This window comes from Pelodiscus sinensis, chromosome 1 (assembly GCF_052426305.1).
Source record: "Pelodiscus sinensis isolate ZL-2025 chromosome 1, ASM5242630v1, whole genome shotgun sequence".
Taxonomy (NCBI): Eukaryota; Metazoa; Chordata; order Testudines; family Trionychidae; genus Pelodiscus; species Pelodiscus sinensis.
The window spans coordinates 183105989-183123972 of record NC_143052.1 but is presented as its reverse complement, the minus strand read 5'-3'; the positions used below and the strand labels follow the sequence as shown (position 1 = coordinate 183123972).

Genomic DNA, 17984 nt, shown 5'->3' with positions numbered 1-17984 from the left:
ACTGTGGGCTTTATTCCAGCATCAAGATGGCAACATGCAGATCCAGGTTGATGAATGAGGTCCTGGCCCCATCGGGCCCTCCCTTTGAGAAGCACAAAGAAATGTCACTTTGTGTGCAGTACAAGTGAGATCAGCTGTTGGAAGGACATACCATTCACTCCGAGGATTCCGTCCCTATGGTCCTGGACTCTGTGAAGACATGACGATGGGGTCATATGTCCCCGCACCAATGTGCTGAGGTAAAGGTTCAAAACTAATTCAGCCTTCAGCTATGTTAGAGCACAAGGATCACAGAAAAACTATCTGTTGGAAAAGCACCCACTAAATAATGGTCCCAGGAGCAATCATGCCCTACACCAACGGAGCTGCAGCTCTATAATTCAGAAGCAGCAGGAGAGGAAAAGCATCTACGAGTGTCACAGAAGCAGAGTGCCATCACATGGGGACCTGCAACTTCTCTGAGGGAAGAATTGCTGTGTGTGTTGTGCATGCAGGGAAAAGCTGTAACTGCTGTCTCCCCACTTCCTATGCAATAATGCTAAGAAAATGATTCTCCTTCCAAGACCTCTACCATGGATTTGTTCATGGGATAAATTGATTGGGATCCCCTCGCGGGATTGCTGAGAGGCTTAACTAGTTAATTAACTAAACTTAAGGGCTGATACAGTAGGTACAAATTGTTTCACTGCAGGCTTTCTCTGCTCTGCCTGATGGTGCATTCACCTAAGGGAACAAAGACAGTCCTCCCTTTGTGTTTGCTAGAAAGGGAGGTCACAAAGGGAGGTTCCCGAGGAGCCATGCCAGTGTAAGTTAAACAAGTATGTATTCAATCACAGTATATTCCACTCAGCCTCATATATGCCCCCTCTCAGCTCCAGATGTGTTTTGGGGAACATTTCTTACCCTTTCTCATCTGCCTATGGGTCCTTTCAAGTTCAGAGACCTGGCACTAGGTTCGGTGCTGTCAGGAGTTGGTGCAAAACTTAGATACATTTTTCCAAGATCACTTAGAAAATGTAAAACAACATATAAAGAGCAAGTATGGCTGTGATTGCTACCAGAAACCCCATAAAGATATGGATCCTCTGCTGACAGTATTGCACAGAATGATACAATCTAGCATGCCTTTATCAACAAGCACCAAGGGATTTTGCAGAAAGAAACAGATTTTTATAAATGTTGAAGTTGGTGCCAAGTGCCAAAAGGACAATGAGGTGAGTATTAAAGAAGGGGAGCAGCAGTAAATCAGTGTGTTTCAAGGTTTGAATTGCAGGATGAGCCTCTAAAATCTGGGACTCTCTAGTCCAGCAACATCCATGGTCTGGGCTGGTGGTGGAGAGCGCAGCCTCAGTGCATCAGCACCATGGGGAGCACAGGCCTGGCCAGGGAGAGGCAGTGGGGCCCATGGCCAAGAGTGCAGCCCCAATTGGTGCTGTGAGCAGCTGGGTGGTCCCAGTCCTGGCTGGTGCAGTGAGGGGGAGGGAGACTGGAAGCAGCAGAGCAGGTGGAACGGAGCACAGCCCCAGCTGGGAGTAGAACCCTACACCCAGGTAGTGAGTCTTGGCCTCTCCTTGTCCTGCAAATTCTGTGGTTTGGGACCATTCAGGTCATGAGGGAGCTGGACAAGGGAGGTTGAACCTGTAGGGTTTTTTATTATGGTAGCCCACTTTCAATAACACTTCGATGTTCCTCCCTCAGTAATGTTTCTGGGTCTTTGCTGTTATGGTCCTGTTTAGGTAGCATTCCACCTTAAATTACAAGAGTCAGCTGTTCAAAGAGAACACTGTTTATTCTGTGAATTCAAATCTTGTGCTTCTTGCGAAGTGTCCCGCTACAGACCAGCCTTCCCACACACGCTGAACATTTTGGATTCATGGTTCCCAAACTTTTACAAAGGTGATCCACCAACTGCACTTTGTCTTTGTGTTGTTCTTGGGTTGTCATGGTGGTGGGGAGGATGGCCCAAAATCACAGACCAACACCCTCCTCTGCCACTGCCGCATCCTTGCTCTGCCAAAGGGACACTGATTAGTCATCACAGGCCCTGCTACCCTGCCACCACTGCTCCAATCCCAGCTCCGTGTGGAGGATAGGCACCAGGTGTGTTTGTGGAAGAGTGAGGCTTCTTCACATACATCCTGCAGCAGTGGGTCCTGTGACAGGAGGCTGGGACTGGATCTCTATTCTGCACTTTATAGCCTGACACACAGGGGGCAGTACCACTCACATGTGACCCGGCTACCCTCCATCACGAGAGGGGGTGGCTGGGTCAAATTTCAGTGAGTGGTGCTATAACCTGGCATGCAGGGCTGCAGCACCATTCAGATCCAACTTGATGTTAGTGGCATGTCAAGAAGAAAATTCCCCTGCAGAAGGAGTAGCTGTGGAGAACTGAATAGTCTGTCTCACTAGATATCTATTTCTCTGTGTATAGACCAAGCTAACAATATAGCATCATTTATAGACAGAAGAGAACAGTGCCTATCAATAAAGTAACTTTAAAAATCGATGAATAGTCCTGCAGCAATTTAGATACTAACAAAAAATGAAGAATATATCATAAGCTTTTGTGGGCTCAACCCCCTTCTTCAGATGACAGTGCCTGTCAATGTTCAATGATATAAATTGTAGTGTAAGAGGCTTGGGAGAGATTACTCAGAATGTGTGAATTTTTCAGTGTGATACAGAAGAGGAGAAGTATCTTTTTAATATTAGGTACTATCCAGTGGAGAGGGGTTCAAAATGAAATCCAAATAATATTTTCATGGCAGAGCTCATTCCTTGAATTACACACCGTATACTTGATGTAGATAAAACTCAAGAAAATGCCCCATGTATCATGATCAGAACTCAGGCAGTCAGACATAGTGGTCAAAGCAGGGATTGGCATCAGCAGAGAGGAACTCAAGGCAAGAGTGAGAGCTAAAATTGGGATCAGACACCTTGTGTAGGGATCAGTAATGAGGCAGGAAAGCTGGAAAGCAGGAGCAAGGTATAGAAGCTAGAATCAGGGACAATGGGGCATAGAGGTCAGGCCAGAAAACAGTATCTAATGTAGCAGCTATCCAGGACTTCATCTAATTTATGAACAACTTCCTTTGCTACCTCCTGGCTTAGATAATGATGCTGGACCAGTTGATGGGGTTGAGTGCTCCAACTATCAGGACTCCCATGGGTGGTGATTTGGTGGGCCTACGATTTCTTTAGCTACTCAGTCCACTAGTTACCAACAAGCCATCACACTGTGGCCAGGATGCTGTACTCCCTTGGGGGACCAACACACTTGTATTTACTTCTCACACCATGTGATGGGCTGAGGATCGTGGATGCACATTCATAGTGACTTTGCTAAGATCAGAACATGGCCTCCCGCCTTAAAAATAATGAAAGCATAGAATGGGAAGATCTGTTTGACAAATTTTAGCCAGATATCTGGGAGGACAGTAAGGTTCCAATCAATGCTGTATAACATAGGTGGAAAATCATTTTATGAGCTATGCCTGAGTACAGATACTATTATTCGAATTTCACCCCCAAGGATGTGAAGCAGGTCAATGAAAAGACTCCTATCGTCATTTTCAGGCATTGGCTAAAATTCAGAGTGAGTCCCTTAGTATGCTGGTTCTAGGAAACATTAAAATCTGTTCTACCATGCCTACTACTTGATTGCTCTCTACCATGCCTACTACTTGATTGCTCTCTGTTAGTGTAAAGTATCATTTTAATGTTTCCCTTTCCAAATAAAAACTGATATACCATACAAATGCCTTGGTTCACAAAAACTGGCTGCTTTGTGTGTGTGTGTGTGTGTGTGTGTGTGTGTGTGTGTATGGCTTTCATGACTGTGATGTGAATTGTGTTACACACAAAGATTAATCTTTTAAAGTGCATACAAGCAGAATGTCCTCATTCTAAATTGTGTAATTTTGGAGAGACTGTGGAAGTCTGGTTGCAAGCTATTTTACCTGTATGTATGGAGTTTTGTTGCAGAGGAAAAGTAATGCAAAAGATTTATAAACATTAGTTCTCCTGAAGTAGGTATTGTTCCCATTTTACAGAAGAGAGCTGAGGATCTGACCAAGGCCACATCTGGAGTAAATGGCTGAGCTGGGATTACAAATTAGGAGAGTCTGGCTTTCAGCCTCAAACACAAGCTGCTAATTGACATTTGCTCCTCTACATGCTTTGGTTCTTAGCTGTGTTAGAAAAGGATCTTTTACAAATGTCAGTTTTTCAATTGGTAGGTTTACGAAGAATGCCCTGACCCTGCTTTCTTCTGTAGTTCAATAGAGATACAGATGCTGTGAAATGAGCCAGAAAGAACTTGTTTTCTTTGGAATATGTCATGTAGTTCTTATTATGGTATACAGAAGTACTGGTTGACATAATTTAATTCTGCTTTTAACTACGACAGTATATTGGATAAGTTAACTTGGCAGATAAAGGGAAAATATTCCGGAAAATTTGTTGAAAGAAAACAATTTAGGGCTTAATTGTGCAAACTGCACATAATTTGTAATAAGGAGAGGGAATGCACTAGGGAGGCAAAATGCCTCCTAGAGCACGCCATTACACATGGAGAACACTTCTTCTCCATCACTATTTCACTATGGCTATGTCTAGACTGCAGGCTTCTTTCGAAAGAGGCTCTTTCGAAAGAAGGCGTTCTTCCTCGTGAAACGAGGTTTACCGCCATCGAAAGAAAAGCCGCGTTCTTTTGAAATAATTTCGAAAGAACGCGGCTTGAGTCTGGACGCAGGGGAAGTTTTTTCGGGAAAAGGCTACTTTTCCTGAAAAAAACCCTGAGTCTGGACACGGCCTATGCGGCTAGCCAGAGAGAATTAAAGCTTTTTCTCTACCCTATCCATGGAGGTAGGGAAAGTGAATTACTTGTGTAAATGCTGCAATTCTTGCTGGAACTTGCATGGATCTCTCATTCTCTCTCTGTTCCCACTGCTCACCTATGTAAGTGCCAGCCAGAATCCGCCCCTAAAATGGCTTCCTTTATCCTTTTTTCCTTGTCTCAGGCAAACATTCATATGAGGAACCTTTTGTTTGTTCATGAAAGTTGTTGCAGATACTCATGCATATGAATATTTGCTCCAAAATATTTGAGCAATCAGCTTGAAATCTCTGTGTGGGACTGGGTGTCCCCCAGACAAGAAATAGAAAAATACCATGTAACTCATAAATTGATATGCATGAGTAACAAACTAGATGGCTGTGTGTACACTGGCATGATTTTGCGCAAAAGCACTTGCTTTTGCGCAAAAATATGCTGCCTGTCTGCACTGGTGGGGAATTCTCGCGCAAGAACAATCACATTCTAATATGTGAAATCGGGGCTTCTTGTGCAAGAACTATGATTCTCCCACTCAGGAATAAGCTCTCTTGCTCAACTGTTCTTGTGCAAGACGCCAGTGTAGACAGGTAACATGAATTTTTTGAGCAAGAAAGCCCGATGGCTAAAATGGCCATCGGAGCTTTCTTGAGCAAGAGAGTGTCTACACTGGCACGGATGCTTTTGCGCAAAAGCACATCTCTTGCGCAAAAGCACATGCCAGTGTAGATGCTCTCTTACGCAAATACTTTAATGCAAAAACTCTTGTATTAAAAGTATTTGCGCAAAATCTTGCCAATGTAGACATAGCCAATGGATATAGTGATAATAACTCAAATAGCTAGAAAGCAATCTGTATGCTGAAATATGTTACAGTGACCTAATCACTGAATAGTTTCTGAGTTATGCAAAATCATGAAAATCAATGTCTGTCTATGGATAATTCATAAACAAATAAAGACTAAATCTGCAATCCCTTTTTTAAAAACTCTGAATTGGTTGTTCAACTTTGTTTGCTAGTCTAATCATCTATATTACTGGACATTGATTAATTTCATAAACTTAACTCTCAAGCAAAACATTTAATTAATTAAAGCTAGGTAATCAAACCCAGAAGTCAAAGTTAAAGACAGGGTTTTTTTTTAAGTAATTGGCTTAAAACACTAAAAGTAGTCCATTAAATACATAAAGCGTCAAAATATGGTTGGCTGCTTAATAAAGAAATTTTAAAAAATTATAATCTAAGTTTGGTTTCTTAAATTTGACTATAAATAGTATTTAATGTTCAAGATGACAAGTGATTGTGTTTATATCTGTGCCTGCATCAGTGTCAAAACACACTTTTATTTCATCTGATCCATCTCAATAGGATGTGGCATGACAATAACAATAACAACAACAAAGAAAAGTACTGGTTAACATGATTCTTTCAATATCCAAAAATAGGAATATGATGTCTTGTATCTTTAGAAATCACCCCAATTATTTGACTTTTGGGAATTAATGGATGTGCAATGGATCACTACTATTTTAGTTATGAAAGGGAAAACCCAAAATAAACTAGTAGAAATAAGAGACTTAGATAATCTCTTCCACCTTGGATGTCAAATAGCAAATTCGGACTTTGTCTTAATATCTCTCCTGGTTTCCTGCCATTTTTCTTCAGATGAAACTAATTGGCTTTGCACTTCTGATGACCTGCCTGCTGTTTTTTTTTATGGCTTTTCCAACTTCAATAGATTTCTCTGCACTCTAATATTTCCAAAAATATTTCGGAAGCTAGAGAGAAATATGAGCTAGGAAATGGCATGATCTGTAGCGCTTTCTTTCTGAGAACATCTTTCCAGCAAACTACTGTAAGACAGCATGAAAATAGATATAACATTGCTATTCTCTCCTTGAGATAAGATCAAGCAATATTGTCAACAGAGAGTCTTCCCTTTCAATCAGGCCATTGATTTTGGAGTCTAAGTGCTACTCTGCTTGTGAACTAAGAATTTGGAATGTATCTGTCAAGTGCTGCCGTCCATAGAGCCCTGCAAATCCTCAGGTATCTACTTCAAATCTGCAGGTATCCACTTCCATTTGTGTGGATCCAACTATCTGCAGTTCACTTTTGCAGATATGGATGCAGATGCAGACATAAATTTTTAATCTAGAATCCTGCAAATTTGAGGATATCCACTTTATATCCACAGGCTTCCACACCCATGGATGTTGATGTGGATAGCCGTGGCTTGTTTTTGCATATGCAGTTGTGGATGCTAATACAAATTTTGTATCCGAGCCAGGCTCTATGAATCTAGGACTGCAGAGTTGCTGAGTGAGCACCTTACCTTTTGCATCATCATACCCCAAGGTCAGATGAGAGAATGGCAGCCAGAGGCTATACTCACTGCTTCAGCTGGGACAGGTGAGTAGCAGCAGACTGGACACCACAGGGAATAAAGATCCTTACACAGAAGGATGACACTAGTCTCCATAGATTTGATGTTGGTGTTAGGCCAGTGTGTGTTAATCAAGTTTGATGTAAATTACCCCTACTAATGTGCTGATTATCTTTTCAACAGGAAAAAATGGTCTAGTAAGCTGTTCTTTAATATCTTCGGTTTTTCCAAAATTAGTTTCCAGCTGAAGTGCTTGATTTCTTTGTGTTTAGAATCCATTCTCCCATGGTTACATTTTATCTACACTCATTAGTCTACAATGACCTGTAGACCTTCAGTTGATTTCATGCAGGCTTCATAAGCATTAAACATGACAAAAGTGATTTGACTGGCCACATTTTAAAAAAAAAGGTTTTGTTTATTTAAAAGGAAATTTGGATAAAGGAGAGAACCAAGTAGTTTAGTTTTATGAAAATTGAGAGAGATTCTAACTGTTATATCAATGGGATTTTGCTAATGTTTATTTCAGCTTTGTTTATTTTTAAAGGAATACATATATTATTCTCTATTCTATCTTCTCCATTCCATCTCCTCCATTGCCATATAGAACAATTGTTTCATAGGAGAAAGTATGTGTTCAATATTTAATATTTAATTTCACATTTTCACATTTTTCTACCTGCTTGTCTTATTTTCCTGGTAATTGTGTTGGTGTTTGGGATTTTTTAAAAAAAAATTTTGCTCGAATGTTAGCATAGCAAGGCAAAAATATCTGCAACACAATGGCTCATTGACTTATTGGGTGGTTACCTTTTTCAGTTACTATTTTTCATGTTTAGCTAAAGAGCTCTGCTAATCCAAGTTGCTGCAGGGTGGTAAAAAGCTGATCTAGTATATTAGATTCTACTATTTTTAAAGAATATCTGAAACTTTTCAGATGGGAGTTGCCTAATAGAACTCTGGGAATCTTATATGCCACAAATATATGTCTTATTGCCTCTGACCACCTTGAGTATGCATTGAGCAGCATGAGGAACATTTGTCCCTCTCTGTAAAGCCAGTACGAATTCTCTGCTATGGTCTCTGAGCCCATTTCCAAGGGTGGCGGAAAGGCATGCTCACATTCACTACATTGTATGCTTAAAAACTCTATCCCCTGATCCAGCTTGACCACCAGCTTTCATTCTCACTATTCCTGTATGACTTCCATGCAATTCTGCCAGCAAATTTGCTTTGAATGTAGTATAATCATGCATAAACCCCTTGATATACAGTCAGTCTGTTGTGAACTAAATTATTGGACAACATATCGAAACACAGCAGTATAGGACTGGAAGGGACATTAGTAGGTCATCTAGTCTAGTCCCCTGCACTCAAGGCAGGATTAAATAATAGCTAGACTATTCCTGATAGATGTCTGTCTGACGTGCTCTTTAAAACCTCCACAGAGATTCCACAACCTCTTAAGCAATATATTCCAGTGCTTAAATACAATGATATGAAGGTTTTTTTTTAATGTTCCACCTAAACTACCCTTATTGAAAAGTAAGCCTACTGTTGCTTGTTCTATTCTTAGAGGTTGAGAACAGATTTTTCATCCTCCTCCTTGTAAAAATCTTTTATATATCTGAACATTGTTGTTTTGTTCCCTCCCAGTCTTTTCTTCTCCAGACTAAACAAACCCATATTTTTCAGTCTTTCCTCAAAGGAAGTTTTCTAGAGCTTTAATAATTTTTGTTGCTCTTCTGTGGACATTCTCCAATTTCTCCACATCTTTCTTGAAATGTAGCACTGGCTTAATTAGTAAGGAGTAGGGTGGAAAATTACTTCTCATATCCTGCTTTAGCCTTGAGGCTGGTACACCCCCTAATGTTTGCTTGTTTGTTTGTTTTTGCAATAGTGTTATGATGATTCATATTAGCCTCTAATCTTCTGTGACCCTCAGATCCCTTTCTGTTGTACTGTTCCTTAAGCATTCATTTCCCATTTTCTATGTGTGCAAGTGATTATTCCTTCCCAGTGGAGTACTTTGCATTTCTCCTTACTGAATTTCATGCTATTTAGTCCTTACTGAATTTCATCCTTTTTACTTCAGAGTATTTCTCCAGTTTGTCCAGATCATTCTGAATTTTAATCCTATCTCTGGCTATGTGTGCACCCTATGTTATTTTGAAATAATAGCTCCTGAAATAACTATTTCGGTACAGTACATCCACAGTACAGGGAAGTCTTGAAGTTAGTTATTTTTGAGCTCTGCAGCTGGACCTGGAGCTCAAAATAAGCTATGCAATTTTAACAACACAAATTGTGTAGCTTATCTCGAGTTGATTTCAAAATAGCTTATTTTGTAATTTGGCTCTGTTTACACTGCACTTATTTCTAAATATATCACTATTCCAAAACATCCCTTACTCCTCGTGGAATGACATTTACAGGGACATCAGAATAGTGAGCCCCTTATATTTCAATGCAGAATAGCTATTTTGGGATATGTTTGGTATCTCAAAATAGTGCTACAGTGTAGACATAGCCTTAATGTGGATACGCTACCTTGACTGAGAGCCCCAGGAAGTACTGGGGAGTTATTATTTGGAATGTCTCTGGGGAGTAGTTATTTTGAAATAACAGCAACTGAGTGTCCACACTAACCCTATTTTAAAATAGCAATTTCAAAATAGGCATTATTACTTATAGTATGAGGGGTTATTATTTCAAAATAACAAGCCCATTGTTTCAAAATAATTTTGAAATAAGGGGATTGCTGTGGGGATACTCACCTTGTTATTTCAAAATAACTCAATAGTGTATACTTTGAAGTACTAGTACTTCACAGGTTAGTATCATCCACACACTTTATAAGTGTACTCTTTGGGACAGTATCTTACCACTGATGAAGTTATTGAATAGAACGGGACCTGGGACCCATTCCTGCAGGACTCCAGTTGATATGCCTTTGCCGCTTGACTGTTAACCATTAGTAAGCACGCTCTAAAATGGTTTTCCAAATACTATATGCACCCAACATATAGTAGCTCCACCTAGGCTACATTTCCCTAATTTGTTTATAAGATAGTTATGTAAGACAGTTTCAAAAGTTTTGCTAAAGCCATGATATACTACATCTACCACTTCTCTTGCTATATCCACAAGATTGTTATCCTGTCAAAGAAAACTCTGATTTATAAAAATAAACATAATCAGTTGCACCTAAAATAAGCATGCCATACACTGAATAATCAAATACTCAATTTAAATTCTGTGTTAAATGGTCCATGGTACACTAAAATACAGCTGATGTACTAGCTGCTTCATAGGGAAACTTATACAGAACTAGTCATTATAGTAACCTCCTGCCACTCATACCAGAACTCTTCTTTGACAAATGTGGACTAGTGATTTAAATTATCATCAGTTATGGTAATTGAAGTGAACTCATAGCCATCTGTCTGAGTAAGGTCTGATTTATACAGTCATATATAATACTACTCTGTGCCCCCACAAGGCAAAAATTCATTCAGATTTGAGAACACTTAAGAGTCAAGCTTTAATGCATTTACAATGGTGAAAATGGAAACTTGTTTTTGCTGTTTTCTGAGGACATAGTTCGAGTTAACGTTTGACTGCCACGTGTAGCTGTGGGCAGTTAGTTCAGACTAAGGGGATTTAAAAATGGCACCTGGATGGAAAGATGCAAATAAAGCCCGGGATATTTAAATCCCGGGCTTCATTTGCAAGTTAGAATGCCTACATTAGCCACCCTAGTTTGAACTAGGGGGCTAGTGTAGACGTACCCATACAATGATGTATTGCAGGACAAAATGTATCAATATGGCAAGCTTTACAACTAAGTCTTTCAGAGCCCCACGAGGTGTAACAGTTTCAGAGGCCATGAGGTGTAACAGTTAACTCGAACTAAGGACTTAGTTGGAGTTAACGTTTGACTGCCACATGTAGCCACAGGCAGTTAGTTCGGACTAAGAGGATTTAAAAATGGTGCCCGGGTAGGAAGATTCAAATAAAGCCCAGGATATTTAAATCCCGGGCCTCATTTGCAACTTTGAATGCCTACATTAGCCTCCCTAGTTTGAACTAGGGGGCTAGTGTAGACATACCCTATGACCTCTAGGTCTGCCCTAAAATACTCCCACTAAGAGAAACAACAAAAAGAGAATAATGTATTTATTGGAAGATTGTATATTTTTCCAGGTTTCGTGTCACTTATATCTTGATTGATAACTTCATTTTGTGTGTGTGTGTGTGTGTGGGGGGGGGGGGGAATAGTTGTTCCATCAGATAGTCCTTTCCCCCAAAGACTTTATAGTCTATCATTTTCCGTGTTTTCACAGCATGTGAGATGCTGAGGTCCTGGGGAAACCTAGTCTGTATTGTAATAATAATAATAAATTAATACTAGTAATTAAAACTGCATTAATGTCTAGGTTTTATAATATCTACTTGCCATCCCAATGTTTGAACTCTGAAGATTGACGACAACCTATTCTTTCTTCTGACAAGTGTTTCTATTTCTCTTGAGAAACCTGCCTGAGTAGTTTAGGCTTTGCACCTTGTAGCATCATTGACATCTGCATGAAGTGGATGTAGAATGGTACCATTCTGTGCTTGACTGTACTGGTTGGAAGACTGTGGGGAACTGAGCATTTTGGTGGAGTGTATTTGTGAAATTATTGCAGTCAATTTTCATTGTATTACAAAATTGACTTTAGGCTATTCCAAATAAGTTGAAAAATTGAGACAGGGACATACTGGATTTGAGGGCGTTTTTTGTTTTTGTTTTTAATTAACCAATCATGATTTCCTACCTATTGAAAAATCTTTTTTTTTAATCTGGCCCTTCTCCACAAGTAAGACTAATATTCACCTTTTTCTCTAAATAAAACTGGCAAGTATTGAACCTATAACTTTGGGTTTCACATGCCATAAACCAATCTGCCACAATATATTTAAGCTAGGAATTTTTCTTTCAGCTTCTTTTAATCATCAAAGTACTCTAAAAGCATTTCCCCTTCTAAATTATTTTGCTTCTTTTGTGTGATGCAGTGATATTTGCCATAGGCATATATTTCCTTAAAATTCATTAGTTATTAAACCTACTCTCATTAGGCTTCTGGAAACACATTAAAGTGCTGGCTGCACTCACCTTTGTACAGATGTGTGGGTTAGGACCAGGAAAGGCCAATTACATTTGGTTTACTTTGTTTTGTAAATGTAATCAACTCCTTCACAGGCAGAAAAAATTAGCTTTCCTTCCCTGTGTCCTTTGTACAAGTTGAACCTCTCAAATCCAGGATTCTCTGGTCCAGCAACATCTGTGGTCCAGCATGACCAGAGGTAGCAGTGGGAGACAATATAGGGCCTGGGGAGCTAAGGCTCAACCATCAGCAGATGTTCAAGGCAGCTGCTGGGGAGCCCCTGACTTGACCAGAGAACCCCTGACATCAATGGGGCCAGGCATGGCTGGGGAGCACACTCCATGGCAGGGGAATCCTTGGGTCAGATGGGTCTCCAGCTGCAGAGGGACTGCCAATGCTGGGAGGCCCAGCCAGGAAACCTCTAGCAGCATCAGGGAAGGAAGCAGCCAGGTAGCCCCTGCCAGAACCACGGGAAACCCCTGGTGGCAACTGGCCTGGTGTGACTGGGCAGTGCTGGCCAAGAATGCCCCAACTGAAGCGGGGCTGGTGGAGGTGGGTGACCCCACCGGAGAGCCCCAGAGAATTGCTGGCCCTAGCAGTGCTGGCCATAGAAGAGAGTAAGGGTGGCATGGCGTCCCCTTCCAGGAAACCATGGTGATCACCCTGTGGCAGTGGGGTTGTGGTGGCCAGACAGTCCTAGCTGGCAGCCATGAGAGATGCTGAAGCAGTGGGTGGGCTGTAGTATGGGGAGGCCCTGCCGTGCCAGACTGGTCAGGGAGCCCCACGGTGAGGAGCCTGAGAGCAGCCAGCCAGCAAGGGAGCACTGACCTCCCCTGTTCCTGCAAACTCCCTGGTTCGTGACAACTCAGGTCCTGAGGGTGCTGGACCAGGGAGGTCCAACCTGTACTGACTGTCTGTTCTCATGAGAAAAGTGATGATCCCCTCCACCAGCAATGTAGGAAGCCCAAATGCCTACTCTTTGCCCATCTCTCATCTTTGAATACTTCATGAGGTTCTCGTTACCACATCTCAAAAAAGGATATATTAGAATTGGAAAAGGTACTGAAAAGGGTGACAAAAATAATTAAAAGACAATGAATGGTCTAGCAGCACCTTAAAGACTAACAAAATATGTAGATAGTATCACGATCTTTTGTGGGTACAACCCACTTCTTCAGATGAATGGAGTATTAAAAGTCAAGTTCTAAAATAAATAGGTGTGGAGGGAAAGGAAGAAGTGAATTCACTTCTATTTTTCTCACTTCCTTCTCCCTCCCCCCATCGATTTATTTTGGAACTGAACTTTTAATACTCCATTCATCTAGAGAAGTGATAGCATCTGATGCTATCTAAATGTTTTTTTAGTCTTTAAGTTGCTGCTACACCATTCGTTGTTTTTTAGTTTTTCCAGTTACAGATCAACACGGCTACCCCTCTGAACCTTTTAAAAATAATTAAGTTTATGGAACAGCTTCCATATGAGCGTGATTAAAAAGACTGGGCTTTGCAGCTTGGAAGATGAGAACACATAGGGTATGTCTACACTACCCCCCTAGTTCGAACTAGGGGGGTAATGTATGCATACCGAACTTGCTAATGAAGCCCGGGATTTGAATTTCCCGGGCTTCATTAGCATAAAGCCGGCGCTGCCATTTTTAAAAGCCGGCTAGTGTGAACCCCGTGCCGCGTGTAGCCACGAGGCGTACAGATAGTTCGGATTAGGAAGCCTAATCCGAACTATCTAGTCCGTGCCGCGTGTAGCCACGCGGCACGGGGTTCGCACTAGCCGGCTTTTAAAAATGGCGGCGCCGGCTTTATGCTAATGAAGCCCGGGAAATTCAAATCCCGGGCTTCATTAGCAAGTTCGGTATGCATACATTACCCCCCTAGTTCGAACTAGGGGGGTAGTGTAGACATACCCTAAGGGGGGATATAATAGAGGTCTATACAGTCAGTCATGGTGTGTAGAAAGTGAATAAGGAAATTTTAATCTTTCACATAACATGAAAATCAGAGGGTCACCCAATGACATTAATAGGCCTTACATTTAAAACAAAGTACTTCTTTATACAACACACACCGCTCCTGTGGAATTAAATGCCAGAAGATGATGAAAAGGTCAAAACTATAGCTAGTTTAAAAAAAAAAACTTAGATAAGTTCATGTAGGATAGGCCCATCAATGTTTATTATCTAAGATTGCCAGGGATGCAATCCCATGATCTCAGTTGCCATATACTTCTTACTGCCAGAAGTTGGGAGTGGAAGAAAGGGGGAGGATCACTTGATTGCCTGTTCTGTTCACTACCTCTCAAAAACCTGGCATTAGTCCCTGTTGGAAGACATGATATATGGATAGATCAACCCTGAGTCTGACCTAATATGGCCATTCTTATGTTCTCACTCTACCTCCCATCCCATCCCTGGAAATTATGTTGTCCTGGCTGTGCTTCCTGGCAGATACAGGAAACCCTCGCATTACGACAGCCCGAGTTGCGACCCCCCACACTTATGACCATTTTTGTAAGTGTGGAAGGGGCCGAAAACCCCAGACATACGTCCTCGGACTGCATTTACGATGACACAAGGTGCCTATCATAAATGCAGGTTCGAGTTACGACGCTCCCAACTTGTGACGCTTCCCTAGGAACCAATCTTGTTGCAAGTCGGGGGCTGCCTGTATTTTTCTAAAAAGAGAGCTGATATAAATAGAGGTACACTTTACAATTCCTACTGTCTCTAACCTCCCTGGACAGAGGATATTCCACTAGCATGGTGCCATCTATTTCCTCACTCTCCTTCCACTAGACTGTTTTAGAGTCTCTCTCTGGGGACTTTCTTTTGGTGCTATTGGCTTTAGAAACAGGAGCAATCTTCTCCTTCTCTTCAAACAGTTGTTGCTGTCCCATTTGCTCCATGGTTGCCTACTTGGGCAAAGCTGTTAGCAGAAGTGCAGAAAAAAGAGGAAGAATGAAATAGGGAGAATGTAGCTTACAACACAAAATTTAGCGTGCCAGGACCTTTGAGTTTTACTTCCCACTTAGATCAGAAATTTGTCTTTCTATTTCTTCAACAGCAGTTTTCATGAGTTATGAAATACCATTCAAAATTCAATGTAAATATCAAAGCTGTGCTCACTTTCATTAAAATGAGAGGAGTGATCAGCATAAACACACAGCCATATTAATAGCTCTTTAAGAAGACTTCATCATTTCCCTTTGTGCATTTTAATCACTGTGATTCTTCAGAGAGTACACTGGAAATCTTTTAACTGATCCAAACTGGATCCCATCTTCACTGCTATTTATTGCACATTGTACACTGACAAACATGCAGCTCATCTTTCTTGGGATATCCCTCAATTCAGTGTTTATCAACCTTTCTTGTTACCAGGAACCAGCTTTCTTCCTTCCTAAACTGTGTCAGGGACTGGCACTGGTTCAGGCACTGGTCTTTGAGAAACACTGACTTTATGTTGTATTTAAATTGGGAGTAGAAGTCTCCAAGGCTATGTCTACACTACAAGTTTTTTTGGCAGAAAATATGCTAATGATGGACTCATTAGCATAAGCTGTGACATCATTAGCATATTTTCTGCTGTTTCTTTTTGTGCAAGGGGTTTTTGCAGAAAAAGAAGCAGTTTAGCCGCTTCCATTTTGTGCAAAACCCCCGTTTTGCACAAAATCCTTATGCCTGTCCCGGAGAAGCATAAGGTTCTTGAACAAAACAAGGGTTTTCTGTGCAAAATGGAAGCAGCTACACAGCTACTTTTTGCTCAAAAACCCCTTGTGCAAAAAGAAACAGCAGAAAATATGCTAATGATATTGCAATTTCTGCTAATGAGTCCCTCATCAGCATATTTTCTGCCAAAAAATCTTGTTGTGTAGAAAAAGCCCAAGAGTTTACAAATCACAGAAATAAACTAAAGAACTTAAACCATGGCAGTATTCTCACAAAGAGCATGGGTTCACTTAAATAGTTTTCACCACTTTGAGTAAAATTATTGTTTGTAGAATATTCTCCACTTCAGGCACAGTGAATATCTCTTAAATTGATAGAATTTTTAAACTAGAAGAAAGATTTTAAGTGTAGCCGCTGCATCTGTCTGCCTCATTAGTCCCAAACATTTCTAGGCTTACACTGCAGGAGTAGAACCAAGGCAGTGGATGGGAACCAAATGATGGGCACAGTTCTGGGCTCAGACGTCCTTAGGGAGTCCATTAATTTCCTTTTGCTGCTGTTACTCATTTGTAAATTGAGCTAATAATACTGTCCTTCCTTAGAAGGGCACTGTGGGAATAAATATTTGGGAGAGTCTCAGATACTATGGTGATGAGGACCACATAAATATACAGTTTAATATGGATCACCTGTGATGCTGATATATCCTGAAATTCAAATGATTTTAAATGAAATATCTATTCACTATGTAAATTGCATAGCATATTCTACATTTAAGTAGATAGAGCTTATTTTGAAATTTGGCACTGTGTAGACAGTGCCAAATTTCAAAGTAAGGCACTATTCCGACAAATCCCTTAACCCTTGTAGAACGAGGATTGTGGGGATGTTAGAATAGTGCACCCAGACTGTAGGATACAACATATGTAGAAGGGTTTACTTTTAAATACACATTTCCAGGACAGTCATTCGTATCAGGTAACTTTATTTTTGCCTAAAGTTAAGGGAAAACTGTGCATTTTTATGTCACATGAAAGATAGCTGTTAAGTGTTAAGTGCCTGTAGCATTAAATGTTTAATAGGATTTGATTTGATGCATCGCACAAAGGTTGAATGAGCTCACCCATCCACTTAAATGCCTATTGTTATTAAAAAGAACAGAGAATTTATGTCAGGGCATTTTTTAGATTTACCAGTTACCAGAGCAGAACAAACCATATTCTGTGGACTGCAAATGAAAACTATTTATCTTCTCTCTTGTATCTAAACCATATTTCACAGCTCATGAGACACAAATGGGGGAGGCTTTCGATGAAATGTTCCTAGGATTTTCTCAGCACTTTAAAAAAATAAAAAGGTTGTAAAATAATTCATCATGTAAGCAGAGTGATAAGATTAACTGCTTTGAGTTTTAAAACTGACAGAAATTATGTAGAGTGAGGGCTAACTGGCAGAATACCACTATGTTATTTTGACTGTAATAAAAATGAAATCTAGGCGCAAAGAAGTGGCTATTTCTTTTAAGTGCAGCCCTGTCCCTCCTCTACATATTTATTAATATTAATATTCTAATATTTCATTTTAAAACAAATTGGTGATAGTTTTGGAGCAAAGAGTAAATATGAAGTAGAATGGAGAAGAAAACTTGTGGAAGAAAGTGTTAGCACCTGTAAATTGAAAGTATTTATAGCAAGCTCATAGACTTATAAAAGAAAAGAGGGTAAATAACTAAAGTGTATCAGCTCTCAGGGCATCACAAATTAGAAAGATGTAATCCAGAAATTAGAAAATTTTAGGACAGATCCTGGTTCCTGTTCCAGCTACTGTGTACCTATTTGGTGTGGTAAGAAACCATAAAACTGTAGTAGTCATGTTTCTTGGAATCACCAGGTGGAGTAATCCAACGCAGCCAGTTCTACCTCACCTT

At 40.5% G+C, this 17984-nt stretch overlaps 1 long non-coding RNA gene across 8 annotated transcripts in view; it reads left to right on the top strand.

Annotated features, from left to right (window-relative positions):
• The window catches only part of LOC102445745 (uncharacterized), a 142155-nt gene extending 134885 nt beyond the window's left edge, over positions 1-7270 (top strand). For 7 of the 8 annotated variants that reach the window (XR_016347925.1, XR_012897834.2, XR_012897832.2 and 4 more), the window contains one exon: positions 20-3752. This is a non-coding gene — a long non-coding RNA (uncharacterized LOC102445745). Of the gene's footprint in view, positions 1-19; positions 3753-7131 lie in introns of those variants that run through there. The other variant, XR_012897831.2, reaches the window with a different exon arrangement.
• Positions 7271-17984: the final 10714 nt, after the last annotated feature.